We start from the raw sequence: 14732 nt of genomic DNA, 5'->3' as shown, positions 1-14732 counted from the left end.
TAGCTTGCTACCAGCAGCTCAGTTATGTTATGATGTTAGAGGCTTGCAAGGAATGCTTTAGTCCCGCATTAGGCAGTTTTTATTGCTTATTGCATTCAAGGGAAAGATCATTAGCCAGAATCTGTGGCCCAGCTATTCACCTTGGCATTCCGATTTGCACAAAGGGAATAAGCATTTGAGAGAAAATGCAACATGTGTTTCTTATGTTGTTATGAACAGCTTTTTATTCTTTCTCTTTAGGGTCTAGCCAATGCAGAAATAGATAAATAAGTGCGGACTTCCTGTAAGACGTGTCCAATGCTGGGACAAAATAAAAGGGGACACTTACAAATGATAGTGATATCGTTTGAGAAAGGGTAAGTTGACACTGAATTTCATGTATATTCACAGACCAAGCATGAAAAAGTTCCCAGCATGATCTTCATTGCGTGCTTAGAGCTGGTATTAGCTTTTCAGAGGTGCAGGCCTTTCGAAGGCTCATTGGTTTAGGGGTATGATTCTCGCTTTGGGTGCGAGAGGTCCCGGGTTCAAATCCAGGATGAGCCCTTTCATTGGTGCTTTTTTAAAGTAGTATTGAAGTATTCATTTCAAAGCCATATATCAATTTTCTCTTTGCAGTAGTGGATGAATATTTGCTAGAGTCTCATGCTTTTAACCTTGCCCTGCCTGAGCAAATAGGAAACATTTCTCTTTAAGCATTTTGCAAAAATGCTGAACTTGCATGGCATATACAAGCGTTCAGCTAGGGCTGTCTGGGAAGGTTGCATAAAAGAAATCTAAAACCAGAGGCCCTTGGAATAGCCTGTTTTGAGAAGTTTCATCACAGAAGAATCAACTGTAGACATCTGTTTCTGTAGTGTAGTGGTTATCACGTTCGCCTCACACGCGAAAGGTCCCCGGTTCGAAACCGGGCAGAAACAGTTGTTATATTGTCTTGGCTGCAATGTTGAGAGGTGCCGTTTTGCCATGAAATTGTCCAGGCCCTGAAGATGGTTTCATGCAGACTCGTTCCAAGAAAGTGAATTCTCTTAAAAACACTAAAGTAATTAACATGTGGATGTATCTGTTGATTCACAGACCTCGCTTTCAAAAGAGCCCTGCATTCTGTTCATTGCTCACCTAGAACATGCATTAACTTTGGGAATTGTTGGCACCAACAGGCATCTTAGTTTAGTGGAGTGTTTCTGGTATTTAAGTGCAGAAGCCCTGGGCTCAATTCCTCAGTGACCCTTCTCAAGGTGATGATACAAATGCATCGTCACCTTTACGTTTAATGTCAGAATTGTTTATTTCTATTTGGTGGTGTATGAATGCTTGCAATAGTATGTTGATTTTTTCTAGCCTTGAATAAATAAAAGCATATCACTCCTCTTTATGTATTTTTCTAATACATTGATATTTGAATCTCCTTTCCTAGCCTGCATTTTTCACTATCTTACAGGCTGTATATAATAAGTATCAATTCAGGGGCCCTTCTTCTACTCAATTCACAACTGTTCTATCACGGCATTGATAAGCAATCTACATCTGCTTCTGTTGTGTATTGGTTATCATGTTTACCTGACGTGTGAAAGCCCCATGTTTGACAGTGCGCGTTAACAAAGAGACCAATGATTTTTATTAAAAGTTGTCATGTGTTTTTATTACCTTGCACCGGCCAAAAAGTGCCAGAGATGACTTCATTTGCAGTCACGTGAAAAGTAGGGATTCTCAAATAAATGGTAAGAGGTTGGAACAAATCTAAAGGAATGCATGGCATATCTATATGTATGTGTATTCAGGTATCCATATATAAAGATAGATAGATAGATAGATAGATAGATAGATAGATAGATAGATAGATAGATAGATAGATAGATAGATAGATAGATAGATAGATAGATAGATAGATAGATAGATAGATAGATAGATAGATAGATAGATAGATAGATAGATAGATAGATAGATAGATAGATAGATAGATAGATAGATAGATAGATAGATAGATAGATAGATAGATATTGGGAGAGAGAGAGCGTTAATATAAACTGAGACTTTATTTTCCATCAAGCTGTCTTTCATTTCCTTCAGGAGCAGAATGTTCTGATCATCAGCGCTCCAGAATCTAGTGCTTGGTTGGCAAGCATCACACATTGTGATGTGTTAGCTAAGAGTTCCATGTCGTTCAGACTCATATATTCCTCTGTAGTTGTACCTTGGTGATTCAACAAAATGTGGCATCATAAGCAGCATTCTACTGCCATAGACTGGACAGAAAAAACATTTAGAATTTCACTGAAAAAGAAAAAAAGCATACTTAGGCAGAGCTTTCTGGACAGTAAGGACATTAGAGTAAGTGATGAATAAGCACTGCTTTTGGTAATTTACATAGGCAGAACAGAGACTGCTGGGAAAAGCCTTAAATTAAAGGCACAGAAAATGCCTGCTTCTGGATAGAACACTAAGAAGGGTTGAAAGTTTTTTCTCTGACCCTGGCCACTCTTACAAGCAATCCTACGATAGTCAGAAGGACCCACCCTAAAAAAGAAGGGACAGCCATTTGGACCCTTTCCACCTTTTCTATATCTCGCCTGATCGAGCCTGATCGAGCGCTGATTGAGCGATTAGCACATGTACTTCTCATTTTGGGAAGGTATTGCTTAGCTTGCTACCAGCAGCTCAGTTATGTTATGATGTTAGAGGCTTGCAAGGAATGCTTTAGTCCCGCATTAGGCAGTTTTTATTGCTTATTGCATTCAAGGGAAAGATCATTAGCCAGAATCTGTGGCCCAGCTATTCACCTTGGCATTCCGATTTGCACAAAGGGAATAAGCATTTGAGAGAAAATGCAACATGTGTTTCTTATGTTGTTATGAACAGCTTTTTATTCTTTCTCTTTAGGGTCTAGCCAATGCAGAAATAGATAAATAAGTGCGGACTTCCTGTAAGACGTGTCCAATGCTGGGACAAAATAAAAGGGGACACTTATAAATGATAGTGATATCGTTTGAGAAAGGGTAAGTTGACACTGAATTTCATGTATATTCACAGACCAAGCATGAAAAAGTCCCCAGCATGATCTTCATTGCGTGCTTAGAGCTGGTATTAGCTTTTCAGAGGTGCAGGCCTTTCGAAGGCTCGTTGGTCTAGGGGTATGATTCTCGCTTTGGGTGCGAGAGGTCCTGGGTTTAAATCCCGGACGAGCCCTTTCATTGGTGCTTTTTTAAAGTAGTATTGAAGTATTCATTTCAAAGCCATATATCAATTTTCTCTTTGCAGTAGTGGATGAATATTTGCTAGAGTCTCATGCTTTTAACCTTGCCCTGCCTGAGCAAATAGGAAACATTTCTCTTTAAGCATTTTGCAAAAATGCTGAACTTGCATGGCATATACAAGCGTTCAGCTAGGGCTGTCTGGGAAGGTTGCATGAAAGAAATCTAAAACCAGAGGCCCTTGGAATAGCCTGTTTTGAGAAGTTTCATCACAGAAGAATCAACTGTAGACATCTGTTTCTGTAGTGTAGTGGTTATCACGTTCGCCTCACACGCGAAAGGTCCCCGGTTTGAAACCGGGCAGAAACAGTTGTTATATTGTCTTGGCTGCAATGTTGAGAGGTGCCATTTTGCCATGAAATTGTCCAGGCCCTGAAGATGGTTTCATGCAGACTCGTTCCAAGAAAGTGAATTCTCTTAAAAACACTAAAGTAATTGGCATGTGGATGTATCTGTTGATTCACAGACCTCGCTTTCAAAAGAGCCCTGCATTCTGTTCATTGCTCACCTAGAACATGCATTAACTTTGGGAATTGTTGGCACCAACAGGCATCTTAGTTTAGTGGAGTGTTTCTGGTGTTTAAGTGCAGAAGCCCTGGGCTCAATTCCTCGGTGACCCTTCTCAAGGTGATGATACAAATGCATTGTCACCTTTACGTTTAATGTCAGAAATCTTTATTTCTATTTGGTGGTGTATGAATGCTTGCAATAGTATGTTGATTTTTTCTAGCCTTGAATGAATAAAAGCATATCACTCCTCTTTATGTATTTTTCTAATACATTGATATTTGCATCTCCTTTCCTAGCCTGCATTTTTCACTATCTTACAGGCTGTATATAATAAGTATCAATTCAGGGGCCCTTCTTCTACTCAATTCACAACTGTTCTATCACGGCATTGATAAGCAATCTACATCTGCTTCTGTTGTGTATTGGTTATCATGTTTACCTGACGTGTGAAAGCCCCATGTTTGACAGTGCGCGTTAACAAAGAGACCAATGATTTTTATTAAAAGTTGTCATGTGTTTTTGTTACCTTGCACCGGCCAAAAAGTGCCGGAGATGACTTCATTTGCAGTCACTTGAAAAGTAGGGATTCTCAAATAAATGGTAAGAGGTTGGAACAAATCTAAAGGAATGCATGGCATATCTATATGTATGTGTATTCAGGTATCCATATATAAAGATAGATAGATAGATAGATAGATAGATAGATAGATAGATAGATAGATAGATAGATAGATAGATAGATAGATAGATAGATAGATAGATAGATAGATAGATAGATAGATAGATAGATAGATAGATAGATAGATAGATAGATAGATAGATAGATAGATAGATAGATAGATATTGGGAGAGAGAGAGCGTTAATATAAACTGAGACTTTATTTTCCATCAAGCTGTCTTTCCTTTCCTTCAGGAGCAGAATGTTCTGATCATCAGCGCTCCAGAATCTAGTGCTTGGTTGGCAAGCATCACACATTGTGATGTGTTAGCTAAGAGTTCCATGTCGTTCAGACTCATATATTCCTCTGTAGTTGTACCTTGGTGATTCAACAAAATGTTGCATCATAAGCAGCATTCTACTGCCATAGACTGGACAGAAAAAACATTTAGAATTTCACTGAAAAAGAAAAAAAGCATACTTAGGCAGAGCTTTCTGGACAGTAAGGACATTAGAGTAAGTGATGAATAAGCACTGCTTTTGTTAATTTACATAGGCAGAACAGAGACTGCTGGGAAAAGCCTGAAATTAAAGGCACAGAAAATGCCTGCTTCTGGATAGAACACTAAGAAGGGTTGAAAGTTTTTTCTCTGACCCTGGCCACTCTTACAAGCAATCCTATGATAGTCAGAAGGACCCACCCTAAAAAAGAAGGGACAGCCATTTGGACCCTTTCCACCTTTTCTATATCTCGCCTGATCGAGCCTGATCGAGCACTGATCGAGCGGATTAGCACATGTACTTCTCATTTTGGGAAGGTATTGCTTAGCTTGCTACCAGCAGCTCAGTTATGTAATGATGTTAGAGGCTTGCAAGGAATGCTTTAGTCCTGCATTAGGCAGTTTTTATTGCTTATTGCATTCAAGGGAAAGATCATTAGCCAGAATCTGTGGCCCAGCTATTCACCTTGGCATTCCGATTTGCACAAAGGGAATAAGCATTTGAGAGAAAATGCAACATGTGTTTCTTATGTTGTTATGAACAGCTTTTTATTCTTTCTCTTTAGGGTCTAGCCAATGCAGAAATAGATAAATAAGTGCGGACTTCCTGTAAGACGTGTCCAATGCTGGGACAAAATAAAAGGGGACACTTATAAATGATAGTGATATCGTTTGAGAAAGGGTAAGTTGACACTGAATTTCATGTATATTCACAGACCAAGCATCAAAAAGTCCCCAGCATGATCTTCATTGCGTGCTTAGAGCTGGTATTAGCTTTTCAGAGGTGCAGGCCTTTCGAAGGCTCGTTGGTCTAGGGGTATGATTCTCGCTTTGGGTGCGAGAGGTCCCGGCTTCAAATCCAGGATGAGCCCTTTCTTTGGTGCTTTTTTAAAGTAGTATTGAAGTATTCATTTCAAAGCCATATATCAATTTTCTCTTTGCAGTAGTGGATGAATATTTGCTAGAGTCTCATGCTTTTAACCTTGCCCTGCCTGAGCAAATAGGAAACATTTCTCTTTAAGCATTTTGCAAAAATGCTGAACTTGCATGGCATATACAAGCGTTCAGCTAGGGCTGTCTGGGAAGGTTGCATAAAAGAAATCTAAAACCAGAGGCCCTTGGAATAGCCTGTTTGTAGAAGTTTCATCACAGAAGAATCAACTGTAGACATCTGTTTCTGTAGTGTAGTGGTTATCACGTTCGCCTCACACGCGAAAGGTCCCCGGTTCGAAACCGGGCAGAAACAGTTGTTATATTGTCTTGGCTGCAATGTTGAGAGGTGCCGTTTTGCCATGAAATTGTCCAGGCCCTGAAGATGGTTTCATGCAGACTCGTTCCAAGAAAGTGAATTCTCTTAAAAACACTAAAGTAATTAACATGTGGATGTATCTGTTGATTCACAGACCTCGCTTTCAAAAGAGCCCTGCATTCTGTTCATTGCTCACCTAGAACATGCATTAACTTTGGGAATTGTTGGCACCAACAGGCATCTTAGTTTAGTGGAGTGTTTCTGGTATTTAAGTGCAGAAGCCCTGGGCTCAATTCCTCAGTGACCCTTCTCAAGGTGATGATACAAATGCATCGTCACCTTTACGTTTAATGTCAGAATTGTTTATTTCTATTTGGTGGTGTATGAATGCTTGCAATAGTATGTTGATTTATTCTAGCCTTGAATGAATAAAAGCATATCACTCCTCTTTATGTATTTTTCTAATACATTGATATTTGCATCTCCTTTCCTAGCCTGCATTTTTCACTATCTTACAGGCTGTATATAATAAGTATCAATTCAGGGGCCCTTCTTCTACTCAATTCACAACTGTTCTATCACGGCATTGATAAGCAATCTACATCTGCTTCTGTTGTGTATTGGTTATCATGTTTACCTGACGTGTGAAAGCCCCATGTTTGACAGTGGGCGTTAACAAAGAGACCAATGATTTTTATTAAAAGTTGTAATGTGTTTTTGTTACCTTGCACCGGCCAAAAAGTGCCAGAGATGACTTCATTTGCAGTCACTTGAAAAGTAGGGATTCTCAAATAAATGGTAAGAGGTTGGAACAAATCTAAAGGAATGCATGGCATATCTATATGTATGTGTATTCAGGTATCCATATATAAAGATAGATAGATAGATAGATAGATAGATAGATAGATAGATAGATAGATAGATAGATAGATAGATAGATAGATAGATAGATAGATAGATAGATAGATAGATAGATAGATAGATAGATAGATAGATAGATAGATAGATAGATAGATAGATAGATAGATAGATAGATAGATAGATAGATAGATATTGGGAGAGAGAGAGCGTTAATATAAACTGAGACTTTATTTTCCATCAAGCTGTCTTTCCTTTCCTTCAGGAGCAGAATGTTCTGATCATCAGCGCTCCAGAATCTAGTGCTTGGTTGGCAAGCATCACACATTGTGATGTGTTAGCTAAGAGTTCCATGTCGTTCAGACTCATATATTCCTCTGTAGTTGTACCTTGGTGATTCAACAAAATGTGGCATCATAAGCAGCATTCTACTGCCATAGACTGGACAGAAAAAACATTTAGAATTTCACTGAAAAAGAAAAAAAGCATACTTAGGCAGAGCTTTCTGGACAGTAAGGACATTAGAGTAAGTGATGAATAAGCACTGCTTTTGTTAATTTACATAGGCAGAACAGAGACTGCTGGGAAAAGCCTGAAATTAAAGGCACAGAAAATGCCTGCTTCTGGATAGAACACTAAGAAGGGTTGAAAGTTTTTTCTCTGACCCTGGCCACTCTTACAAGCAATCCTATGATAGTCAGAAGGACCCACCCTAAAAAAGAAGGGACAGCCATTTGGACCCTTTCCACCTTTTCTTGATCGAGCCTGATCGAGCCTGATCGAGCGCTGATTGAGCGGATTAGCACATGTACTTCTCATTTTGGGAAGGTATTGCTTAGCTTGCTACCAGCAGCTCAGTTATGTAATGATGTTAGAGGCTTGCAAGGAATGCTTTAGTCCTGCATTAGGCAGTTTTTTTTGCTTGTTGCATTCAAGGGAAAGATCATTAGCCAGAATCTGTGGCCCAGCTATTCACCTTGGCATTCCGATTTGCACAAAGGGAATAAGCATTTGAGAGAAAATGCAACATGTGTTTCTTATGTTGTTATGAACAGCATTTTATTCTTTCTCTTTAGGGTCTAGCCAATGCAGAAATAGATAAATAAGTGCAGACTTCCTGTAAGACGTGTCCAATGCTGGGACAAAATAAAAGGGGACACTTATAAATGATAGTGATATCGTTTGAGAAAGGGTAAGTTGACACTGAATTTCATGTATATTCACAGACCAAGCATGAAAAAGTCCCCAGCATGATCTTCATTGCGTGCTTAGAGCTGGTATTAGCTTTTCAGAGGTGCAGGCCTTTCGAAGGCTCGTTGGTCTAGGGGTATGATTCTCGCTTTGGGTGCGAGAGGTCCTGGGTTCAAATCCCGGACGAGCCCTTTCATTGGTGCTTTTTTAAAGTAGTATTGAAGTATTCATTTCAAAGCCATATATCAATTTTCTCTTTGCAGTAGTGGATGAATATTTGCTAGAGTCTCATGCTTTTAACCTTGCCCTGCCTGAGCAAATAGGAAACATTTCTCTTTAAGCATTTTGCAAAAATGCTGAACTTGCATGGCATATACAAGCGTTCAGCTAGGGCTGTCTGGGAAGGTTGCATGAAAGAAATCTAAAACCAGATGCCCTTGGAATAGCCTGTTTTGAGAAGTTTCATCACAGTAGAATCAACTGTAGACATCTGTTTCTGTAGTGTAGTGCTTATCACGTTCGCCTCACACGCGAAAGGTCCCCGGTTCGAAACCGGGCAGAAACAGTTGTTATATTGTCTTGGCTGCAATGTTGAGAGGTGCCGTTTTGCCATGAAATTGTCCAGGCCCTGAAGATGGTTTCATGCAGACTAATTCCAAGAAAGTGAATTCTCTTAAAAACACTAAAGTAATTGGCATGTGGATGTATCTGTTGATTCACAGACCTCGCTTTCAAAAGAGCCCTGCATTCTGTTCATTGCTCACCTAGAACATGCATTAACTTTGGGAATTGTTGGCACCAACAGGCATCTTAGTTTAGTGGAGTGTTTCTGGTGTTTAAGTGCAGAAGCCCTGGGCTCAATTCCTCGGTGACCCTTCTCAAGGTGATGATACAAATGCATTGTCACCTTTACGTTTAATGTCAGAAATCTTTATTTCTATTTGGTGGTGTATGAATGCTTGCAATAGTATGTTGATTTTTTCTAGCCTTGAATGAATAAAAGCATATCAACTCCTCTTTATGTATTTTTCTAATACATTGATATTTGCATCTCCTTTCCTAGCCTGCATTTTTCACTATCTTACAGGCTGTATATAATAAGTATCAATTCAGGGGCCCTTCTTCTACTCAATTCACAACTGTTTTATCACGGCATTGATAAGCAATCTACATCTGCTTCTGTTGTGTATTGGTTATCATGTTTACCTGACGTGTGAAAGCCCCATGTTTGACAGTGCGCGTTAACAAAGAGACCAATGATTTTTATTAAAAGTTGTCATGTGTTTTTGTTACCTTGCACCGGCCAAAAAGTGCTGGAGATGACTTCATTTGCAGTCACTTGAAAAGTAGGGATTCTCAAATAAATGGTAAGAGGTTGGAACAAATCTAAAGGAATGCATGGCATATCTATATGTATGTGTATTCAGGTATCCATATATAAAGATAGATAGATAGATAGATAGATAGATAGATAGATAGATAGATAGATAGATAGATAGATAGATAGATAGATAGATAGATAGATAGATAGATAGATAGATAGATAGATAGATAGATAGATAGATAGATAGATAGATAGATAGATAGATAGATAGATAGATAGATAGATAGATAGATAGATAGATAGATAGGTAGGTAGGTAGATAGATAGATAGATAGATAGATAGATAGATAGATAGATAGATAGATAGATAGATAGATAGATAGATAGATAGATAGATAGATAGATAGATAGATAGATAGATAGATAGATAGATAGATAGATAGATAGATAGATAGATAGATAGATAGATAGATAGATAGATAGATATTGGGAGAGAGAGAGCGTTAATATAAACTGAGACTTTATTTCCCATCAAGCTGTCTTTCCTTTCCTTCAGGAGCAGAATGTTCTGATCATCAGCGCTCCAGAATCTAGTGCTTGGTTGGCAAGCATCACACATTGTGATGTGTTAGCTAAGAGTTCCATGTCGTTCAGACTCATATATTCCTCTGTAGTTGTACCTTGGTGATTCAACAAAATGTGGCATCATAAGCAGCATTCTACTGCCATAGACTGGACAGAAAAAACATTTAGAATTTCACTGAAAAAGAAAAAAAGCATACTTAGGCAGAGCTTTCTGGACAGTAAGGACATTAGAGTAAGTGATGAATAAGCACTGCTTTTGTTAATTTACATAGGCAGAACAGAGACTGCTGGGAAAAGCCTGAAATTAAAGGCACAGAAAAGGCCTGCTTCTGGATAGAACACTAAGAAGGGTTGAAAGTTTTTTCTCTGACCCTGGCCACTCTTACAAGCAATCCTATGATAGTCAGAAGGACCCACCCTAAAAAAGAAGGGCCATTTGGACCCTTTCCACCTTTTCTATATCTCGCCTGATCGAACCTGATCGAGCGCTGATTGAGCGGATTAGCACATGTACTTCTCATTTTGGGAAGGTATTGCTTAGCTTGCTACCAGCAGCTCAGTTATGTTATGATGTTAGAGGCTTGCAAGGAATGCTTTAGTCCGGGATTAGGCAGTTTTTTATTGCTACTTGCATTCAAGGGAAAGATCATTAGCCAGAATCTGTGGCCCAGCTATTCACCTTGGCATTCCGATTTGCACAAAGGGAATAAGCATTTGAGAGAAAATGCAACATGTGTTTCTTATGTTGTTATGAACAGCTTTTTATTCTTTCTCTTTAGGGTCTAGCCAATGCAGAAATAGATAAATAAGTGCGGACTTCCTGTAAGACGTGTCCAATGCTGGGACAAAATAAAAGGGGACACTTATAAATGATAGTGATATCGTTTGAGAAAGGGTAAGTTGACACTGAATTTCATGTATATTCACAGACCAAGCATGAAAAAGTCCCCAGCATGATCTTCATTGCGTGCTTAGAGCTGGTATTAGCTTTTCAGAGGTGCAGGCCTTTCGAAGGCTCGTTGGTCTAGGGGTATGATTCTCGCTTTGGGTGCGAGAGGTCCCGGGTTCAAATCCCGGACGAGCCCTTTCATTGGTGCTTTTTTAAAGTAGTATTGAAGTATTCATTTCAAAGCCATATATCAATTTTCTCTTTGCAGTAGTGGATGAATATTTGCTAGAGTCTCATGCTTTTAACCTTGCCCTGCCTGAGCAAGTAGGAAACATTTCTCTTTAAGCATTTTGCAAAAATCCTGAACTTGCATGGCATATACAAGCGTTCAGCTAGGGCTGTCTGGGAAGGTTGCATGAAAGAAATCTAAAACCAGAGGCCCTTGGAATAGCCTGTTTTGAGAAGTTTCATCACAGAAGAATCTACTGTAGACATCTGTTTCTGTAGTGTAGTGGTTATCACGTTCGCCTCACACGCGAAAGGTCCCCGTTTCGAAACCGGGCAGAAACAGTTGTTATATTGTCTTGGCTGCAATGTTGAGAGGTGCCGTTTTGCCATGAAATTGTCCAGGCCCTGAAGATGGTTTCATGCAGACTCGTTCCAAGAAAGTGAATTCTCTTAAAAACACTAAAGTAATTGGCATGTGGATGTATCTGTTGATTCACAGACCTCGCTTTCAAAAGAGCCCTGCATTCTGTTCATTGCTCACCTAGAACATGCATTAACTTTGGGAATTGTTGGCACCAACAGGCATCTTAGTTTAGTGGAGTGTTTCTGGTGTTTAAGTGCAGAAGCCCTGGGCTCAATTCCTCGGTGACCCTTCTCAAGGTGATGATACAAATGCATTGTCACCTTTACGTTTAATGTCAGAAATCTTTATTTCTATTTGGTGGTGTATGAATGCTTGCAATAGTATGTTGATTTTTTCTAGCCTTGAATGAATAAAAGCATATCACTCCTCTTTATGTATTTTTCTAATACATTGATATTTGCATCTCCTTTCCTAGCCTGCATTTTTCACTATCTTACAGGCTGTATATAATAAGTATCAATTCAGGGGCCCTTCTTCTACTCAATTCACAACTGTTCTATCACGGCATTGATAAGCAATCTACATCTGCTTCTGTTGTGTATTGGTTATCATGTTTACCTGACGTGTGAAAGCCCCATGTTTGACAGTGTGCGTTAACAAAGAGACCAATGATTTTTATTAAAAGTTGTCATGTGTTTTTGTTACCTTGCACCGGCCAAAAAGTGCCGGAGATGACTTCATTTGCAGTCACTTGAAAAGTAGGGATTCTCAAATAAATGGTAAGAGGTTGGAACAAATCTAAAGGAATGCATGGCATATCTATATGTATGTGTATTCAGGTATCCATATATAAAGATAGATAGATAGATAGATAGATAGATAGATAGATAGATAGATAGATAGATAGATAGATAGATAGATAGATAGATAGATAGATAGATAGATAGATAGATAGATAGATAGATAGATAGATAGATAGATAGATAGATAGATAGATAGATAGATAGATAGATAGATAGATAGATAGATAGATAGATAGATAGATAGATAGATAGATAGATATTGGGACAGAGAGAGCGTTAATATAAACTGAGACTTTATTTTCCATCAAGCTGTCTTTCCTTTCCTTCTGGAGCAGAATGTTCTGATCATCAGCGCTCCAGAATCTAGTGCTTGGTTGGCAAGCATCACACATTGTGATGTGTTAGCTAAGAGTTCCATGTCCTTCAGACTCATATATTCCTCTGTAGTTGTACCTTGGTGATTCAACAAAATGTGGCATCATAAGCAGCATTCTACTGCCATAGACTGGACAGAAAAAACATTTAGAATTTCACTGAAAAAGAAAAAAAGCATACTTAGGCAGAGCTTTCTGGACAGTAAGGACATTAGAGTAAGTGATGAATAAGCACTGCTTTTGTTAATTTACATAGGCAGAACAGAGACTGCTGGGAAAAGCCTGAAATTAAAGGCACAGAAAATGCCTGCTTCTGGATAGAACACTAAGAAGGGTTGAAAGTTTTTTCTCTGACCCTGGCCACTCTTACAAGCAATCCTATGATAGTCAGAAGGACCCACCCTAAAAAAGAAGAGACAGCCATTTGGACCCTTTCCACCTTTTCTATATCTCGCCTGATCGAGCCTGATCGAGCGCTGATTGAGCGGATTAGCACATGTACTTCTCATTTTGGGAAGGTATTGCTTAGCTTGCTACCAGCAGCTCAGTTATGTAATGATGTTAGAGGCTTGCAAGGAATGCTTTAGTCCTGCATTAGGCAGTTTTTATTGCTTATTGCATTCAAGGGAAAGATAATTAGCCAGAATCTGTGGCCCAGCTATTCACCTTGGCATTCCGATTTGCACAAAGGTAATAAGCATTTGAGAGAAAATGCAACATGTGTTTCTTATGTTGTTATGAACAGCATTTTATTCTTTCTCTTTAGGGTCTAGCCAATGCAGAAATAGATAAATAAGTGCAGACTTCCTGTTAGACGTGTCCAATGCTGGGACAAAATAAAAGGGGACACTTATAAATGATAGTGATATCGTTTGAGAAAGGGTAAGTTGACACTGAATTTCATGTATATTCACAGACCAAGCATGAAAAAGTCCCCAGCATGATCTTCATTGCGTGCTTAGAGCTGGTATTAGCTTTTCAGAGGTGCAGGCCTTTCGAAGGCTCGTTGGTCTAGGGGTATGATTCTCGCTTTGGGTGCGAGAGGTCCCGGGTTCAAATCCCGGGCGAGCCCTTTCATTGGTGCTATTTTAAAGTAGTATTGAAGTATTCATTTCAAAGCCATATATCAATTTTCTCTTTGCAGTAGTGGGTGAATATTTGCTAGAGTCTCATGCTTTTAACCTTGCCCTGCCTGAGCAAATAGGAAACATTTCTCTTTAAGCATTTTGCAAAAATGCTGAACTTGCATGGCATATAAAAGCGTTCAGCTAGGGCTGTCTGGGAAGGTTGCATAAAAGAAATCTAAAACCAGAGGCCCTTGGAATAGCCTGTTTTGAGAAGTTTCATCACAGAAGAATCAACTGTAGACATCTGTTTCTGTAGTGTAGTGGTTATCAAGTTCGCCTCACACGCGAAAGGTCCCCGGTTCGAAACCGGGCAGAAACAGTTGTTATATTGTCTTGGCTGCAATGTTGAGAGGTGCTGTTTTGCCATGAAATTGTCCAGGCCCTGAAGATGGTTTCATGCAGACTCGTTCCAAGAAAGTGAATTCTCTTAAAAACACTAAAGTAATTAACATGTGGATGTATCTGTTGATTCACAGACCTCGCTTTCAAAAGAGCCCTGCATTCTGTTCATTGCTCACCTAGAACATGCATTAACTTTGGGAATTGTTGGCACCAACAGGCATCTTAGTTTAGTGGAGTGTTTCTGGTATTTAAGTGCAGAAGCCCTGGGCTCAATTCCTCGGTGACCCTTCTCAAGGTGATGATACAAATGCATCGTCACCTTTACGTTTAATGTCAGAATTGTTTATTTCTATTTGGTGGTGTATGAATGCTTGCAATAGTATGTTGATTTTTTCTAGCCTTGAATGAATAAAAGCATATCAACTCCTCTTTATGTATTTTTCTAATACATTGATATTTGCATCTCCTTTCCTAGCCTG

General features: G+C 39.1%; 7 non-coding genes across 7 annotated transcripts; all 7 read left to right on the top strand.

The window, feature by feature from the left end:
* Nucleotides 1-847: 847 nt before the first annotated feature.
* Nucleotides 848-920, top strand: TRNAV-CAC (transfer RNA valine (anticodon CAC)). Its single transcript has one exon. It is a non-coding gene; the product is annotated as a tRNA-Val (tRNA).
* A 2567-nt stretch (nt 921-3487) lies between these two features.
* On the top strand, nt 3488-3560 carry TRNAV-CAC (transfer RNA valine (anticodon CAC)). The gene has a single exon. It is a non-coding gene; the product is annotated as a tRNA-Val (tRNA).
* Nucleotides 3561-6092: 2532 nt separating this feature from the next.
* On the top strand, nt 6093-6165 carry TRNAV-CAC (transfer RNA valine (anticodon CAC)). Its single transcript has one exon. It is a non-coding gene; the product is annotated as a tRNA-Val (tRNA).
* Nucleotides 6166-8336: 2171 nt separating this feature from the next.
* On the top strand, nt 8337-8408 carry TRNAP-UGG (transfer RNA proline (anticodon UGG)). The gene has a single exon. It is a non-coding gene; the product is annotated as a tRNA-Pro (tRNA).
* A 2731-nt stretch (nt 8409-11139) lies between these two features.
* Nucleotides 11140-11211, top strand: TRNAP-UGG (transfer RNA proline (anticodon UGG)). Its single transcript has one exon. It is a non-coding gene; the product is annotated as a tRNA-Pro (tRNA).
* Nucleotides 11212-11512: 301 nt separating this feature from the next.
* TRNAV-CAC (transfer RNA valine (anticodon CAC)) lies at nt 11513-11585 on the top strand. Its single transcript has one exon. It is a non-coding gene; the product is annotated as a tRNA-Val (tRNA).
* Nucleotides 11586-14157: 2572 nt separating this feature from the next.
* TRNAV-CAC (transfer RNA valine (anticodon CAC)) lies at nt 14158-14230 on the top strand. Its single transcript has one exon. It is a non-coding gene; the product is annotated as a tRNA-Val (tRNA).
* Nucleotides 14231-14732: the final 502 nt, after the last annotated feature.

The sequence above is a fragment of the Lissotriton vulgaris genome, unplaced genomic scaffold (assembly GCF_964263255.1).
Source record: "Lissotriton vulgaris unplaced genomic scaffold, aLisVul1.2 SCAFFOLD_496, whole genome shotgun sequence".
Lineage (NCBI taxonomy): Eukaryota > Metazoa > Chordata > Amphibia > Caudata > Salamandridae > Lissotriton > Lissotriton vulgaris.
This window is presented reverse-complemented; position numbering and strand designations above follow the sequence as displayed.